Below are 14,729 nucleotides of genomic sequence, written 5' to 3'. Positions count from 1 at the left end.
CTTTATCCTCCATAAATGGGAGTAATGAAAATCAAGTCTTCCCAGCTTTAACTGGGTCTTAAATTTTGTTAGTGGTTCACATTGTGGAGACCACCTTCCCATCATCTATAGATTGAGAGTAATTTTTTGAGCAGAATACACGCCAGTGAGAGCCAAACCAAGGTCAGGAGCAGCTCTTAAACCAAACCAAATCATTACCCAACAAAAGCCTTGTGTCCTGATGCTTGCCAGAGTCACTTGCCAAGAGCAAGTTTGATGAGGAAACCTGGCTGCTTGTCCCGAGTTGTTACAAAGCCGTATGCCAGCTGCAGTCTAAATGACTGCAACAGCACTTGTTGGAAGTACCAGCAAGAAGGGGCTTTAGTTAATAGCCACTGTGTGCCAGTTAGGTCACAGCACAAACCACTCCATGGCTCAGACACTGCAGTGCCCTGAACCCATCACTGAGATGCCCAAAGCCTAACTTTTAACTCAAAGCAAATTCAGTCTTGAGCAACTCTACAGGAGGTCTAGATTTAATAGTATGAAATCAGTTCTTTTTCATACAGAGTACCTTGTTTCACTTGGAGGAATATTATGCTTCTTTACCACACTAAAAAATAAACAGTTTATTTAGAAGAGCAATAATTATTCAGTGCTTGGATACAAGAGCCTCTCACAGTCCCAGATGCAGGATATAATATCTGTTTACGAGTGGAAGCTTTGGGTAGTTTCTCTGGGCAGGGCTGTGACCCAACTGCAAGATGTGTGGGTAACTGATAAGCTGCTGACCATAAAAGTCACCTGATAGCAACAGCTTACTGAAAGCATGCAGTCCTTAGTTCACAACACGCCAGAGCTCAACAGTCTCTGCTTCCATGCTTGATTTTTGGGCCGCCCAGGATCTCCTGTCAGAAAGGTGACTCTCAGGTTGAAACATCAGCTGTCAAGCTACACACATGGTGTCACTCATCCTGACAGTGTTCTGCTTTGACAACTGGATTGTTTTCTAGTTTTGCATGGAGCTTTAAACACACAACAGCTAGAAAGCTTATTTAACTTGATACAGCTATTACTGGGCAGGTGTAATGCTCTGCTTAGGAACAATATTGTTTCACTCATGTCGGTTTAATGTTGGTATATTAAGCTAAGCAATGCCTGCTGCACTCTGTAGTCCCCAAGTCAATGGACTACAGTTTAAAGAAAGTGTTCAGTAAGGCTGACACTAAGCTGACGGACCAGGAGCTCCAAGAGAATAGGTATCAGATCACTTAACCCATCTCTAAGGGAAACAGCCACACACAAGGCTGTTCTGTTGGAGTTTTGGTGAATCTTACACCTGTAGTTAGAATAGGTCACAGCCCGGGATCTTGCAAGTATTACAGATATAAAGGTCATGGGAGTGACCCTTGCAAAACTAAAACACAGCACAAAGAGTTCTTCATGTTACTCATTACTCTGCAGGCTGCTAAAGCTTCCTCCTCCGTCACAACAGCCTCGTCACTTCCACAGGGCTCTCCTGGCAGATCAGCTGGAAAGCTCCATTTCAACTCCAACAGCTTTGCCTCTGTTCAGCATGCTTTTACACTATTAAAAGTAGCCCATAGCATTGCAGTCAGTTTGAAGGGCAAGTGAAGCTTGTTTTTATGTCAAACATGACACCAGCACACATGCACTCTTGCTCAACACATACTGCTTGATCATTTGATACAATTATTTTAGGGTGGCTTAGGGTGTTAGAAGGGCAGAGGAGGTACAAACAACAAGTTAAGCTCAAAAGCAACTACCAGCTCCAACTTCTTGTGATGGGCAATGTGAAGGATTTCACTGGTTCTGCCTAACATGCAAGTAGCAGTACCCAGATACTGCAAGTGGAACTGGCTTTCTACTCTAAGAATTGATGCCAGAAGTCATAAGGTGCTCAACTAAGGATGACTGTGGTGCATCACAGGCAGAGTTTACAGACTAAGCTAGACAAGATCAAATGCTCCTGTGTAAAGGAACTCTTTATAGCTTAAATCAGTGTCTGCTGAAAGTCCTGAAGTGTTACATGCAGCTGTGTTCACAACTGCAGGCACTACCTGGCAGGTCATTCCAGCCATCATTTTCCCACCCAGGAATTCATGACTCCTAAAGCTTCAACATCTTTTCTAAGCCACTCAGTTGGCAACATATTTTGACTACAAGAAAGTTTTTCAAATGTTAGATGCAGGTTCACTGGTGAAATACTCTGCAGGTACCATCCAATGTTAACATTCTTTTGCTTTTATAAATGATCCATTTAAGTTAATACAGGAATACAGGCAGAGTCCATGCATTCCTGCCTCAGCACACAAGCAGAGCAACATCATATTACCAAGTCTTAACTTTCCAGCTGCCAGAGAATCCAGGACTGGAGTGAGCTTAAAGGTAATTAACCTTGGAGGTTACAGCCCTGTGAGACAGATCCAACTTCAGCTTGCTCTCTCAGAGGCTGTATTTCCACCTGGAGGAATCAAGGCAGTTACTTCAGACAGCTCAAATAGGCTCCACACTTGCTTCAGTGTGAAAACTTAAGGTCGCATGCACTTAGACATACAAACATGTGCATTGTTTCAGTCAGAGTTACACCACGCTTCACTGGAAGCCACGAAAATATTCCACTTGTGTCACCCCACTAAAAAGGCACGTGAACAAAGTTGCACTTCATGAGTTTTGTTGTAACATGACACTGAAGGAGCAGCAGGTTCACCAGCTGTCAGTCAGTGTTCCTGCCACCTTCTCATAACTAAGGACACCTTCCAGCAGAGGACAACCTCCCTTGTGAGTGCAAGGCAGCACAATACAACTGTATTTAAAACAGACTGAATTTTTCAGGCACATTTCAGCTTGGAGGGAGAGGATTGCCCTCAACTGCAGGCAGTCCCCACAGCATCCAAGCAAGATCACGTCAGCAGATACAGATATTGCTCATTCCTTTCTCAGCAACAGACTCCTAGAGAGCAGCAGACTCCTGCAGGAGTTAATCCACAGTTAGACAGGAGGGTTTATCTGTAGAACCACACATTTTCTTTTTGCTGGAGATGCCTCAGTCATACATTATTGAACACAAGAACTGCTATCATTTACTTGCTCAGAGATGCACAAGCCAACCCATGTAAACCGGCCTCTGACACTACAACAAATAGCTAACTAAAATAAGTTGTTCCACTGATCCCACCCATTACATCATGGAAGTTATTATTTTGTCAGAAAACTCCCTTAAGTATCCAATTTAATCTCATTAATAGAGGAATGAAGATCTCACTTCCAAGACAGCAGCTGCCACTACCTTTAACATACACAGGAACCCACAGATGTTTTTGGATGCATCTTTAGGAGTTTAAAGTAGTGTCAGATTTTCAAACTAACAGTAAAAAACACTTCTGTAAGCATTTATAGCCAAAGTGTCAAGTAAATAGTTTAATCTCTTGTTTGAAACCTCTTCTCTTATTTAGGAAGGGAAAAATTAAGCATGTTGAACATTTCATCAATCCAGTAATCACTAAACAAACCAAGCAAGGAAGACCTTATCTTTCACAGTACTGGTAGGAGGGAAGAAGCCACACAAGCCATGGCAGCGCAATCACAGCAGCAACCCCCTCTACCAGATATTTGCAAAGAAGCCTGACTTGGGGAGGGAAGCAGAAGTATTCACCAGCTCACTCTTTGAGCTCAAGCACCTGCTCAAGCCATATTTCATGAAATATTTTAGTAGCGCTGTCTGATCACAGCAGTGGAACATGACGCAGCTCACACAGGAGAAGTTTTTGCAGAGCAGAAAGGATACATGCTGTAACACTGCAATTCCTTCCCACAGATCCTCATAATGCTGCAGTTATTTGTCTGTGCTCTGTACCTAGTGCTGCCTCTCCTTGTAGATCCAGTTCTTGAAACATCTTTTCCTGGAGGAGAAAACATCTCCTCTGTCAAACATTCAACATCCTGCAATCTTTCCTATCCTTTCCCATCCTTTCCCATTTGTAAGTCCCTGAATTAGCCAGGCTCCAGCAACATTGATTCATTCACCGCACCCAGTGCCGAGTCAAATCTTTTCCTCCCCCTCCTTTCCCCCCCTCTATACCTAGGGAATACTGAAGGCAAAGCACTCCAACAGAAAACTGCCCCACAGAGAGAGTATTTTTCAAGGTCAAGACGACTTTCTGCACCTGCTAAAGGTGCAGAATTAAGGCATGTTAAGAGTTGCAGATCACTGATAACATGATCTTAAGGAAAACTGCTGCATTCATGGGAAGTTTAAGAGCAAAGTTGGAAGTAATTTCTTCCCCCAGTACCCTCCCACCATCATATCAGGCAAGGAGAGACTCAATTGTTTTGAGATAAAGCTTTGAGATCAGGTGACAGATTAAGTGTGGAATTATTCAAATAGCAGACTACTGAAGTTTAAGAGTCTGAAAAGGCACACTAATTTCCCTCTTCGGTCACTTTGTCAAGTCCTCTTCCAGTACTCCTCCCAACACAATCCTAAAAGGGCACTTAATGAATTCTGATGAGAAACAGATAGCAATCTCAGACACCCCCAACAAGTCTCTCCAACATCACCTTACTCATTCCTCATCCCTTCCCAACCTCTGTAGCCCAACATCTCCTTTGACCTGATTTCTCACCACAGCACATGGCATTTCCATCTCTGCAGCCTACCATGTCTCTCACCCCAAGATCCTCATTATCTTCCTATCTTCATGACTTCACATATCTCACCCCAAAGCTCCTCAACCCTCTCACCTTTCCAGCCCCATAACTCCTTCACCCAAAAAGCTTCTCAGCCCCTAACCCTTTCTCATCTTCACCCCAACGCTTCCACACCTTAACCAGCCCCTCACCCGAAGCCCTTCCTCACCTTCACCAGCCCCTCACCTCCCTCACCCCAAACCCTCCCTCTCCCAAGCCCTTCCTCGCCTTTACCAGCCCCTCAGCCCCCTCACTCGAAACCCTTCCTCGCCTTCACCAGCCTCTCATCCCCGTCACCCCACAGCTCCTCAGCCGCCCCTCGCCTCCACACCCCCTCCTCACTCCGGACACCCCTCACAGCCCAAGCTCCCGCCGCTCCCCTTACCTGTCCCCGGGTCTCCCCCAGCACCCGGGACCTGCTCCGTGCGGCGGAGGGGGGAGGCGGCGGCGCCGGGGAGGGCGGGGGGGATGAGGGAGGGAAGGAGGGAAGGGACGAGGTCACTGACGGCGGCGCGAGCGCGGCGGCACCGGGCAGCGGCGGCCGCTTTATACCGGGTCCTCGGGAACGGGCACCCGCTTCCGCTTCCGCTTCCGCCCCCTCCCGCCCCCGGGGTCATGAATATGCAGCGAGAGGCGTGGCCTCCCGGGGGTACGTGAGGTGTGGGCTATGGATATGGATCCAGAGGCGTGGAGCCCTCAGGCAGCGGGCGTGTCATGAATATGCAATGACGGGCGTGGCCTCGAGGCAGGGGGTACGGGCGGGGGGCGTTGCTGGGTGACGGCGGGAGGGCTACGGGGACGCCCAGGCGGCCGCTGCAGGGATGCCCACGTGAGGGGAGCCGAGGCGGGCGATGGCGGGGCAGGTGTTGGTGAGGGACAGCGTCACAGAGTGACACAAAATATTCACAAGTCGAGTCCAACTCCTGGCCCTGCCCCAACAATCCCACCACGTGCCTGAGAGTTGTCCAAACACACCCTGAGCTCTGCCACGCTTGGTGCTGTGACCACTTGAATAGGAAACTGTTCCTCTGGGTGAAGAACCTTTTTGTAACATGCTATGTAAACCTCCCGGCCACGACTTCAGACCATTCCCTTGAGTTCTGTCACTGTCACCACAGAGAAGAGATCAGCGCCTGTCCATCCTCTTCCCCTCATGAGGAAGCTGTAACTGCAATGAGGTCTCTCCTCAGTCTCCTCCAGGGTGAACAGACCAAGTGTCCTCAGGCATTCCTTGGATTCTTATCTACTCAAGTCCCTTCACCATCTTCATTATCCTCCTTTGATTGCTGTCTAATATCTTTCTGTCTTACATTGTGGTACCCAAAAGCACACACTATTCAAGGTGAGGCCACCCCAGTGCAGAGCAGAACAGAACAATTCCCTCCCTTGCCCAGCTGGTGATGTTGTGCCTGATGGCCCCAGGACAGGGGTGGTCCTCCTGGGTGCCAGGACACTGCTGACTCATATTCAACTTGCCATCAGCCAGGACTCCCAGGTCCCTTTCTGAAATGCTTCTTTCCAGCATCTCATTCCCCAATTTGTGTAGCAAGAGCTTTTCCTGCTGCCCAAGGAAGAAGGATGAGCATGTTGGCACTGCTTCTGGGTTGAAGAAGAGCTCTTGGTTGGAAAGGGAGCACGAACCTGAAGGTGGATGGAGACTCTACCTGCACTGTCCTTGCCAAGGTAATGGGCGTTTGCACAGAGACAAAGCGCGGACCTCCTTGCCTCTCTCAGGTGAAGTTATGCCAAGTACAGCTGCGAACCAACAGCTGGGAAAGTGCAGGAGTGAGTAGATGCTGTTCTCTGCCTGAGATGCTGCAAACATGCTGGCCCCAAATTGCTGAAATGGTCCTTCATCATAAAGGAAAATAATACCTTTTCCTCATGTTTGGCTACAGTCAAGGTCCCATCCTGCCTCCCCACCTTGTCCCTGCTGCTCTGCCCACCAGAGGCCATGAGCCGCCTCTCCTCATGTCCAGCCCAGCCCTGTGACTGGGTGTGTGCTAGGCCACCATGGAGAGGGTGATGTGGCATTTATCATGTGTTTGTCACATCTGCAGAACACAACCCTCTATACACAGTGCCCGGTGACTCTCAGGACATTAAAACCCTTCATTCCCCATGGCAGCCATAGCCCTGCCACATTGGAAGAACCCTCTGCAAACTTGCCATAAGAGACTGTTTTTTTAGTGCTGGTGTATGTTTTTGTATTCCCAGTTAAGGCCTCCTAGCCTTAATTGTGCTGACTGCATTGTGCAGGCTAGCATGATATTTAATTTTCATTACTTACATAAACTGGGGATGCATAAAGCAGCCTGCAAGTGGCATGTAGAAATGCACGTTACGTTCCGTAAGTGTAATTGTTTTCTGTTTCTTGACACTCCATTAAGTATATATTCCAAAACATTTTTTTTAATGGTGAACTTCTTTCTCTACAATTCATGAATAAATAAACCACAAAGCATACCAGACTTCAGAAGAGGAAAACCACAGGAGGCAAAATGGAAGAACTGTACATGTCTATTAAAAAGCAAGATGAATCTTGAGTCTAACGCAGAAACTCTATTACAAGTCCTAATGAAAAAAAAAAAAAAACCAAAAAAACCCAAAAAACCAAAAACAAAAACCCCAACAACAACAACACTGAGCAATATTTTGTTCTACAGTGTTGTTATCAATATGTTTTTAGTTTTAGGCTAATTCAGACCAAGGGCTGAAAAGCATGCATGACCACAGTCATGCACAACTCACTAAACATCCTCTAGTGAGGATGTCTAAAGTCCATTGAAAGAGTGATGATTTTAAAGACATACTACTGATATTTATAAACACAAAAAGTGGCAAAATACTTATCTTCAGTAGCCAAATTGTGAAGATTAAGGATACACACCTGTGACAGCCCAGTGTAACACCCACTCTTGATGGCAAAACATCCATTGTATCAAAACAGTGATACACCTTAAGAAAACATTGAAGTTTCTTCCACAGAAGAAAGAAAACATACCTATACTTACGGAACTGTCTAATGGCTCTGTGGTAAGAAAAAAGACTTGAATTACTTTAGTGGAAATTCTGAGACCCTAACACACCTAAAACCACCAGAAGCGGATCTCAAGATATCATTACAATTTCTAATATTTGCTTCTTGTTACCCATGGGTTTGTGGCAGCCCCAGCTACCTGATATTTTGATGCCTCATTTAAAAATAACTGAAAAAAATTTAAAGGTACTTCTTTTTCAGTCCTTTTGCTTCCTGCTGTTGTGGTGAAGTGTGATCCTTACCTCAGCCTGACATTTTAGACCCGTTCTGGCAGTGTCCAGACATGTCCGGATGTGTCCAGATATTTCTCCATTGTGTTTCCTCATATTATTTTCACTCAAGAGCTGTTAATTCTCAGCCTTTAGCTGAGCCCAAAGTCAGAAAGGGGAATTTTCCACAAATCAAGCATTTTAGTTTAAAAAATGTGGGGTTTTTTCATACTGGGTGAGGGGGTAGAAAAGAATCCAATGAAACAGACCCACCTTTTCCCTTTGAGGTTCTTACTCAACTCCAAATATTTAACCCATAATAAATAAACACACTCTCATGTCTTGGCAGGGGAGAAATGAGTGTCAGTCAGGAGCCTGATGTGCTGTCCAGACGTGTGCTGCATTTGCTTGGGAGAGGGACTGGAAGAATATCTGGACCGAGGTTGAGAGCGGGACTGGAGACAACCACTGAGTGCTTCCCTCAGGTCCTTCCTCAGCAGGTTGGTGAATCCTGTTCTTAGGAGAGTCCCTAGGCAATGTGTAAGAATTTGAGGCACTTCAGAGGCAGCTATTCTTAAAGAAAGCATCCAGAAGTCACCTTAAAACCTCTCTCTGGCTCTTGGTGTGCATGTATCCACTTTGTTGAGTCACGTAGTTGGAGAACCCCCCAAGGTACCAATCCTTTGCTTACCCTCGCTTCCACTTTTGGTTTGTTTGGTTTGGAGTACCCGAGGACTTTAAAAGAGATATAACTTACAGGACCTCACACCACTGGAGAGCAACATCCTGCTCCAAACCAAACACCTTGCCTATTGTCTTGGCATAGGTGCTGGAGCAAGGGGTCTTCCCTATTTAATGAGATGTGTTAATCAACCAGATGGCAGGCTCATCAACAAGCTGCCCTGAGTTCTCTGTACTCCATTTCACAGGTACTTGGCTTACCAAATTGTTATGAAAACTTACCATCCAGCCAAGCCAAACAAACACCACCCCCAATATTATTTTACACACGTGTCAAAAGAAATAACTTGCCGCAGGCCAAGCGGGTGAAGGAATTTTATGAGGCTGTGTCTGTTCCTCCCTTCTCCCCTCCCTTAGACAGTTAAAGAAATGTTTGTATGATGAAAGGGGTAAGGGAGCAGAGGACAGCTGGTTAGGAATTAATGAAATGTTTGAGCATTATCATGCGATAATGGATTTAGCTGACTGTTTGCCAGTGTTCAGATCTAGTGTGAATTGCTTTATATGAAACAAGGGGATTCCTAGATTATACAAACCTCTGAGACTGCTTCTGCTCCTAAATCCTTTCAAAGATGCAATTAAAAAAAAAAAGGTAATTCTCCCTCTGGATGGACAGAAGCCCTTGGGATTGCTTTGACCTCCTTTCAGACTTAATGATATTTGACACAGCCAGCTCTCTGAGGTGTCTCCTAATTGGGAGTGGCCATGGGTTTGGGAAGCCTGAGGCTATGCTTGAAGCAAACCTGAGCACCCAGAAACCCAGGTGAAGTCTCCCAACCAGGACATTTACAAACAGGACATGAAAAATGAGTCTCAACTTTTACACATTTGGCCTGTAACTCAGCCCTTGGCTATCTCTCACAGAGGGTGATATATCTGATGGGAGACTCAAGTCTCTGGACTTGAAACTGCTGTTTATCCTTCTTCCCACCCTCCCCCAACACATGCTGTCATTACGATGGAACTTTAATGGCTGTGTAAAATGGCCCATGTCCCTTGATGCCTATTTTTCTTTTTCCCTTAAAAGCACTGGGATGCTTCTGGTTTTTTCAAATGTGGACTTGTGGCTAGTCAACAAAAGATATTTTGTCTGGAGAGACAAGTCTCAAGAAGGTTTTATGAAGAGCAGGTGATTGTGTGAATTTGTGACTGGCACCCAGACAGGCAGATTTTCAGGTTGCCCATGTTAGCCGAAATGGACTTTTAATTCTGAGAGCCAAAGGGCTTCTGACAGAACCCGCAGGTATAGAGTGTTACTCAGCCCTTTGCCCTGTCACCAGCCCAAAGTCCTCCCATCTGGAGCCAGTTGGTTCATGCCACCCTAGAGCAATGTCAACAGACCTGAGCAAACAGGGTGGTGCAGGGTGTAGGGTCCCTTTACCCTCTTTTTGCACTGAAACCTGGAATCCCCCTGTGATGGGCATTGGTGAGGTCACACCTTGAAACCTTTGTTTGGACCCCTCATCACAAGGACATTGATGTACTGGAGCATGTTCAGAGAAAGACAGTGGAAGTAGGGAAGGGTCTGGATGATGAGTGGCTGAGGGAATAGGGGGTGTTCAGCCTGGGGAAAAGGACGCTGAGAGGTGACCTTATCACTGTCTACAGGGGAGGTGATAGAGGTGATCTCTGTCATTCTTGGGGAAATAGTTTAGTGGCGGACTTGGCAGTGCTGGGTTAATGGTTGGATTTTATGTTCCTAAAGGTCTTTTTCAACTGAAATGATTGTATGATTGTAAAAACAGTAGCTACAACTTCTTTCACATCACACTCATATGGAAAATAAACAGCTCATGATAGCAGTTACATTACAAGGTGCTCGTACAGGCTGTAAGATGGGGTTTGCTGTTTCTGCCACTTGTGAGGTCTCATCATGGGTTCATGCCTTGAAGATTGAGTTCCCTGTCATTATTTTCCTGGTTTGCACAGCTGAAACCTGGTATTAATTGCTGCAGAAATTATCCTGCCTCTTGAGTTTATGTGGTCTATAATTATCTTCATAATGAAACTGTGAGGAATTAAGCTTCAGAGAAGTTTATAGGTGTCTAGGGGTGACATGACAGTCCTTCAAGAACTGTGGCTTTCAGTCCTCAAGTGCCAAGAACAGTTAAGATCTGCTAAACAGCACTTAAGAACTGCCGGGCTTGTTCAGTTCAATTCAATCACTGCTTCCCTTATCTTGGAGAGACCAGAATCTCTATTTTTAAATTCTTTTAAAATTCTGTTTACTTTTCTGAAACTTTTCTGTTTCTCTGCACTTGGGCAATGAGCTGAGATTAGTCAGTTTTCCTTCTGAGCTGCCTCTTATGAAATCATGACTGTGATGTTTATGAGGTTTCCATTGCTGCATAGGGATATTTGTATTTTGGTGGCTCTATTTTTATTGAAAAATGGATATATTTTCATCATATTGGATGTACGAGAACCAAAATCCTAAATGAAAGCCTGAAGTACAGGAGACTGTTTAAGTCTGAGATTATTTTTAAGTGACTTCATTCACGTTAGCTTTACCCTGGTGAAAGCTGACTTGTAATATTTTCAGTTTTACACTGGTGAATGTCTAAAAAAAGACCAGTTAGTCTTCTGCTTGCACAGACTTCTGCTGCCTCTCATAAAGCCAAATTTTCTGAAGTTCCACCTGAGAGATCTTGTGGCCTTTTAGTACCTAATGGGAACTTGAAAAAAGATGGAGAGGGACTTTTTATACAGCCAGAAAGTCATATAAAAAGGGGGAACAGTTTTAAACTAAAAGAGGAGAGAGATAAGATTAGGTATTAAGAAGATATTCTTTATTTAGAGGGTAATGAAGCACTGGCATGGGTTACCCAGAGAAGCTGTGGATGCCCCATCCCTGAAGTGTTCAAGACCAGGTTAGATGGGGATTGGAGCAATCTGGGATAGTGGAAGGTGTCCCTGCCCATGGCAGGGGGGTTGGAATGAGATGGGCTTCAAGGTCCCTTCCAACACAAACCATTCTGTAGTTCTTGTTTACTTAATGCTTTCTCATAATAACACAATGTTTCATGGATTGATTAATAGATGATAGCCAGTTGGGCTAACCCAGAGAGAAGAAAATACCATTTTTTATCTGATCACCACACAAATGCTTGGTTTATAGCTCTAGACACTAAGTGATGACCTCTAGTTAATTAAGCATTTATTCCTATTCACACTGCCTGCTTGTTTTGCAGCCTTGTGGCTCCAGCTGGATTCAAACTGTGCAGGTGTTAGTGGGCACGTCTGTTTTGATCACCAGGTGGGACCTGAAGCCTCTATAGCCTTCTTGGAGGATTCACTTTACTCTCTGCTCTGCTAAGGCCTGTTACAACCACGTGCTGTGATTTATCTCATCTCTCCCCTTGCATAATCAGTCACACACCTAATTGGTGTTTGCAATATTTTGGGTCCCCGCATAAACAAATTGTTTAGCCCTGTGTCATCAAAACTGCATCTGGACAACCATCAGCATTCTCTATATTTTTGGAAAATCCTAGGAAAGAAGTCAGAAGCTACACCTGTGTTAGCGACTTCTGCAGATATGACTCAGTGTTAGCAGAAGCCAACGAGCAGTCGCAAAAATAGACATTGTTGTGCTGACTGTATTCAGAGTGTTTTCACATTTCCATGAAAACATGAGTAACACTCACCTGGGTGATGGAAAAGTGAGTTGGATTGGCACTGGTTGGCAAAGGGATGGAAAATTAGTATGTAAAGAACCTAGTGATTAAGATAATGAAAAACAATGTTAAGAGTCTTAGTTGAAGCCAAGTTTTGTAGCCCTCGAGCTTTTAGTTGTGAAATTGTTGGCTCTTGTGTTGTTTCTGAAATAGAAATCTATTTAAATGACTTAAGCAACCCAAGTTTCAAGAATAACCCCAAGCAGGCTGTTTTAGTTGTGACTGAGAAACCAAATTGGGTGAATACTTTTTATTCTAATTGCTTGAATTTCCAAACACAACCAGAGAACTAAACAGCTGCAGACCCTAAAGTGTTTATCATGAAAATAATTTTAAACTTTGAGGAAAAAAAGGAATGCCAAAGTTGATTGGGGTGGAAATCCCCTACAAAATACTGGGATTTTTTAGGATTCTTTTAATCATTCCCCTGGCCACTCCTAAAAGCTGTGTGTTAAACTGAAATATTCACAGTTTTTGGAATTAACTCAAAACAGTTGTTTTGAATTAATTGTATTCAGTATTTTTTTCCTTTTTCTAGATCTGAATGTCACCCCAGTCACTGATTTTCATGCAGTGTTGGACTTGTGAAAGTCCCTCTTCCTGAAGTACAGTGTGGATACTTCACACCACTGTTCTTGGGCTCTAGTTTCACTTTTCAGCTTAAATTATTTCAAAACCACTTACCCCCCAAAGGAGCAACTTTTCCTTTCCTTTTCATCTCTTTGTACTCTATGGAGTCATAGAATATCTCAATTTGGAAAGGACTTATAAGGGGTCCAACTCCCTGTTCCTTGCAGGACCTAAAACTAAACTGTATAACATTATCCAGGCACTGCTTGAACTCTGTAGAGGCCCTTATGAAGACCCCCACAAATACAGTGCTCTCCATAGATGACTGCACTGGATAGAAGCCTTTTGGAATGTGGGATAGGTAATGCAATTTGCAGACGTTTTTGTGGGGATAAGTAGATGGCAATGCACTCTGGAACCCCAGAACTCTGCCTAAGGAATTTTAAGAGTTTAGTCCTGAGATGAGTCAGTTCATCTAGTTGATTTGGTAGGAAACCCTAAAAAAAAAAAAAAAAAAAAAAAGAAGTATAGTTTTCTGTTGAAGAAACCGCACACATTGACTCATGCCATGATCCTACACCTTGTGTGAGCCTGCCAAGGCTGGCAGGTCATGGTCAGGCCCTTTCACAGAAAAAGTCAGCCTCCAGTTCTCACTTCTGACCCCTATTAAAAGAGCTTCATTTTCCAGTTTCTTCTCAAGCAGTTTCATAATTTTCCTCAAACACTTCCCAGGCCTTCCGTGGGCTACAACACAACCTGCTGGAGGGAGACCTGGAGGTGGTCTTCGTGTGTGGACACTGTGCCAACAGCAGAGACCAGGAAGATTATAATGGAGTTGTGCTTTCCTGCTGCTCTTCTTCCTTAGACAATCCCATCGGTTCAGCAGCTTCTTTCCTTGTTTATATCAGGAGCCTGGCAACTAAGCTCCTGCCTTAAGCACCTCAAAGATTCAAGGCTGCTTTGGCAGGACCAAAAGTTTTGCATTACCGTCAGAATAGGAATAAAGAACCTTTGTCCTTGAATGGGTTCCAGCCTCTTTCTTTGGACTGGTGATGCATTTATACTGGGCAGACGGATGCTCTCCACAGAGATATATTAGGCCTCACCTGGGCCAGAGCACAGAAGGAAAACAGATGATTTGAATGGAGATCATTTGCAACCTGGAGAGCAGGCTTTAGAGGTTACAGCTGAATATAAAGAAGTTTGTAAAGCTGAGAGAAAAGTTCCTAGCAATGAGGTTATTTGGGAGGTTTAACAAGCTCCCCAGGGAAGCACTGTTCCTGTGGATAACTTTGAGAAGAGACCAGGAGAAATGTTTTTGAGGAGTTAGGATTTTTCCTGTCAAGGTATCAGCTATATTTCTGCAAGAAAAGGCCTTCCCCAGTCCCAATTAAACAAGAACTGGCCTGAGTGAATTGCCCTAAATTTGAACAAAACCTTTTTCTTTTTTGCCAGCTGGATATTGAACATATTTTCCTTGCTCTTTTCCTCCCCTTGTTAGTGGTTTTGGTCAGACCATAGGCATATGTTGCAGAATCTGCTAGGAAAAAATGTTTTCACAATTGATATTTTCCTAAATGCTTTTTAAAAATAATTCAGTCAGTGCCCAGGTAGTTTCCTGCTAACCAAGTATTCTCCCAAACCATTTCTTCTTAAAGGACCCTGCCTTGTTGTTGAATGCAAACTTGAACCTGTTTTCCTGTAGTTTGATACAAGGTCTCTCTACCACATGGATTTACTCACATCAAATACCACAAACGCCATATTTCAGATGACCTACAAATCCCCTCCTCTAAGAGCTTT

The 14,729-nt window shown here is 44.4% G+C and overlaps 1 protein-coding gene across 5 annotated transcripts in view; it reads right to left on the bottom strand.

Moving 5' to 3' along the window:
- SLC45A4 (solute carrier family 45 member 4) overlaps nt 1-14,729 on the bottom strand; it is a 79,898-nt gene that overhangs the window by 52,060 nt on the left and 13,109 nt on the right. Inside the window, exons 1-2 of one of the 5 annotated variants that reach the window (XM_040063036.1) lie at nt 5,075-5,137; nt 3,857-3,902 (exon numbers count right to left, since the gene is read on the bottom strand). The exons of 2 other annotated variants lie outside the window; for them this stretch is intronic. The gene's annotated coding sequence lies outside the window, so the exon portion shown is untranslated. Of the gene's footprint in view, nt 1-2,335; nt 3,819-3,856; nt 3,903-5,074; nt 5,210-14,729 lie in introns of those variants that run through there. 2 more of the 5 variants (XM_040063072.2, XM_040063045.2) reach the window with 2 other exon arrangements.

This window comes from Hirundo rustica, chromosome 1 (genome assembly GCF_015227805.2).
Source record: "Hirundo rustica isolate bHirRus1 chromosome 1, bHirRus1.pri.v3, whole genome shotgun sequence".
Classification (NCBI taxonomy): Eukaryota; Metazoa; Chordata; class Aves; order Passeriformes; family Hirundinidae; genus Hirundo; species Hirundo rustica.
Note: the sequence above shows the minus strand (reverse complement) of the source record. Positions and strands in the feature narration are given on the sequence as shown.